Raw genomic sequence first — 4419 nt, 5'->3', positions numbered from 1 at the left:
TAGTCAAATGCCCAACCTTGAGTATTTTCGCTAAAGAAGGTTAACCACCTTCCAAGGTGTATGAAAAATAAATTTTCATGTCCTTAAATAGTAACTCCCCTTAAAGACATGCACATAACTTCTGTCATTGCACCAACAATGACTTGGAATCCCTAAACCTTTAGAAAACCCAAAATTAGAAGTTTTGAGGTTAAAAAATTCAATATTGAAACCAAACCTCAACCTAAACTTCTACTTAGTCTTCCTTAACCAATCTGTCCTTGTTTTCATCATGAAAACTCCCCCTAAATGTATACAAATGTGTTTTGAGGGGTTAGGAGTGACTACCTAGACTAAAGGGGGGGTTTAAATGCTGAAATCAGGCTTTCCCAGCCAAAATCAGCATCCCCAATCGATTGGAGTTGGGTCTCAATCGATTGAACCCTGCTGAATCGATCCACTGATCGATTCAGACTGGGTGGATCGATTGACTGATCGATCCAGCGAGCTTCTACTCGCGAGAAATGCCTTCTCAATCGATCGCCTGATCGATTGAAGCTCTGAAAAAGCTGAAATTCAATTTCAGTCAATTTCAGAAACTCCCAAAAAATTCTAAAAAATTCAAAAAATTATGAAAATTCATGTAGACATTCCTTAGGGCATATACTATCAAGAAAAAATAGTTTTCTAAGAAAATATGTCATATTTTCCAAGATTGACACAAACTAGAAAACTTGTAAAAACTTTAATGTTTTCTTCTAGTTTGTGCTCAACTATTCAATGATGATTACTATCAAAAAATAGTTTTCACCAAGGTTTTCCAAAACATTTTTGAAATCATTTTCAAAACCAATTTCCAACCATATTTTTTGGGCTCAATGCACATGACTTGTACATTAGCTTTCCCAATGATTGGAAAACACATAACTATGTGTTCGATGAACTTAAAACTCACAAAAATGCACTAAATCAACATCTTAAGTTTTGTTCATCATCCTAACATCTCACTTGTTTCTAATGTGTACAAAAACACATACAAGCCACCTTATAGTTCTTTATGAGATGTAAGTCTGGTTTTGCCCTAATCTAGGGATCATGAATATCTATCTGGGCATTTTGAGGTTAGGAACAACCACCAAGGATGTTATTTGTTAATAAATGTCATTTGTCCTTAATTGCGAGGAATTAAACATAATGCATGATATGTTATGGCATATATCAAAAATAAATAATTCTCAAAATAAAATTTCCTATGACTACATGATGTATGTATGACATGACATGGTATTTTTGTGTTTTTCATAATAAGGCATGAGTGCAAGAATAAATATGATGTCATGACATATGATGGGCAAACAAAGCATGACAAATTTTAGCATAAATAAAATATACCTAGGTTACCTTTATAAGTATCCTAAATCCTTAGCTAACTTAAAGTTTAAACCTAGATTGCCCAATATTTCCCAAGAAAATGTCAACACCCAATTTTGACATTTCCTTTGCTTTTCCTATATTGTGCCAATATAAATTAAGCATATTCCTCAAATTTTGGCACAAATTACTCTTTTAAAGAGTAACAAATTAAAATAAGGCTTAGATTTACCTTTAACTTCCCAATAAAATGTCAAAATCCCAACTTGACATTTCTTTATGATTCTCTCACTTATGCCAATTTAATTTAACATCAATTTTCTCAAATCATGGCACATTTTACTCATTCCAAGAGTAAATCAAACTCCACTTCATTTTCAAAGGTTGATAATAACCTTGAAAATGCTCTCCGAGTGTCAACTTCATCAAAGTTGGGTTAACTACCCTCCCAATTTGAGTTGACACTCTCTAACCCATCTAAGAGGTAGAGAAAATGCTCCTAGGAACCCAACATCTATTGGTGCTCCTTGGATGCTCTAGGTCTTAACTAGGAATAGCCTCCCTAGATACCTTTCTAGTGACCTTGTTAGGCTTCTTAGGGGCCTTGGTCACATTTTCTAGGTCAACCCTAGGGATTGCTTCCCTTGTGACCTTCCTAGTGACTTTCTTAGATTTCTTAGAAGTCTTAATCACGTTTGTTGTTGCAAAAATACTTCTAGGGATAACTTCCCTTGTATTTTTGACTTGACCACTAGGCCTAGGGTTAGTTTCATAGCTATATGGAACCCTATGGTAAGAAATTGCATCCTTCTTAGCCTTAGGTTTGTAACCCAAACCTTTACGACCATAGGATGACCCTTGTTTATCTAAACCTAGGTTTTGCCTCTTGAACCCTTGTATATCATTTGTGATCTTTCTAAGGGTCCTTTCCATTTTGTCAAGTCTTGACCTCAAGACTTGATTTTCCTTCCATAATTCCTCAACCTTAGATTTTTCACTAAAATCTTGATTATCCTTTTTCTTAGGCAAATACCTAGAGTCCTTAGAGTTCTTGCCTAAATTTTTACCTACCTTCCTAATCCTAGGTGTGGTAGTTTTAGCATGAAGAGCTACATGTTTTTCCTTAATGCTATCATGCTTCCTATTTTTATGGTAAATAGCATTAAAATGATATAAATTAGAACTAGCATGCTTTTTACTATTATTTAAAGGGGTAGACTCAATAAATGATACCTTTCATTTTACCTTCGAGGCTCCCCCTTGACACATGCTTCCTCCTTGAGCCTTGACCACTTTCTTCCCCTTGGGACATTGACTCCGATAGTGTCCCCTTTGATTGCAAGAGAATCACACAATGTGCTCCTTGCTCTTCTTTGTTCCGAGAGCGGTCTCTTTGGGCTTCTCCTTACCCTTTGGTGCCACTTGGCCCTTCTTCTTGGCCAATTTAGGGCACTTGCTCTTGTAGTACCCATGTTCCCTACACTCAAAATATATAATATGGTTTTCATTTTTAATTGAAATATTTATACCTTCCTGTGTAGGGATGACATCTTCTCCTTTTGATCTAGAGGTAGAAACTTCCTCTTGTTCCGATAATGGTGCTCCTCCAATAGATTTGACTTGACTTGTGGAGGTGGAAGCTTCTTCATCCTCTTCTTCTCTTGACCCGGATGTGGAAGCTTCTCCTTCTTCTTGATCCGGTGTCAAAGAAGATCGCTCCCCCTCAATCCTAGAGGTGGAGGCTTCATCATCTTCATCTTGTACATGGAACAAAGAGTATGCTCCCTCTTTGCCTTTTTCATTGTACTCCTTTGACGATGAGGCTTCTTGGACTTCTTCTTCTTTGGAAGTTGAGCATCTCTCAACTTCGGAGTTCTCTTCCTCTTGGTCTTCTACCAATGAGTTGCCCTCTTTCGATTTATCTTGATTTGGTACAGTGAAGGGTTCTTCATGAAGTTTGGCCAACTTGCTCCATAGCTCTTTGGAATCCTCAAATTCTCCAATTTGAGCCAATATATTGCTTGACAACAAATTGACCAAAACCTTGATCACTTTATCATTTGCCTCGATCCTTTGAATTTGCTCTTGACTCCATTTGCTCTTCTTGAGGATCTTGCCCTTTGAACTTGTTGGAGCTTTGAAGCCTTCCATTAGAGCAAACCATTGCTCTATCTCCATCATAAGAAAATTTTCAATTCTTGATTTCCAAGAATCGAAACTCGTAGATACATATGGTGGAGGCACCCTTGTATCGAATCCGAGTCCATCTCGGAATTCCATCTTGAAGTTGAGCCTTGATGACGAAGTCTTAGACTTGATAGAATTTGCTCCAACTTCTACACCCTCTAGTTCTTTTCCCTTTCCGGCGATGATTCCAGTGAAGAGCAACCTTGCTCTGATACCACTTGTTGGGACCAAATATGTAGCTAGAGGGGGGGTGAATAGCTCGACGCGATCCTCGTGCTCTTCGTTGCTTGTTTCTTCAAAGATATGCAGCGGAAATACAAGAAACAATACATACAACACTAACACTAAGGATTTACTTGGTATCCACCTCAAGAAGAGGTGACTAATCCAAGGATCCACACACTCACACACCCTCCACTAATAAAAACACTCCTTTATGGTAACTATCAAAGGTGGAGAAGCCCTACAAGTTCACACTACAAGAAGAAAGGGAAAGGGAACACAATACAAGCAAAATCTTATAAGTTTGCACAAGAAAAACCCTAACCCTAGCTTTCTTCTTCGCCTCTTGACTTGGACATGCCTCCAAGATCCTTCAAGAACTGGCAGTGAGAACTTTGTGGATATGCTATGGAAGCGCTGAGATAATCTAAGATGAATAGTGCAAGCTATATCGAAGGAATTGCACGCCAACGACTTCATCCAACACCAACGGTCGGATCCCGATCGATTGGATTGCTCCTAATCGATCGGGGAGGCTTTGGATCGATCGGTCGATCGATCCAGAGCGCCTCTGTGCTCTCTGGAATAGCCTAGATCGATCGGTCGATCGATCCAGGGCTTATCGTGCAGAATCGCACCTCCCAATCGATCGCCCGATCG

This window comes from Zingiber officinale, chromosome 6B, assembly GCF_018446385.1.
Source record: "Zingiber officinale cultivar Zhangliang chromosome 6B, Zo_v1.1, whole genome shotgun sequence".
Classification (NCBI taxonomy): domain Eukaryota; kingdom Viridiplantae; phylum Streptophyta; class Magnoliopsida; order Zingiberales; family Zingiberaceae; genus Zingiber; species Zingiber officinale.
This window is presented reverse-complemented; position numbering follows the sequence as displayed.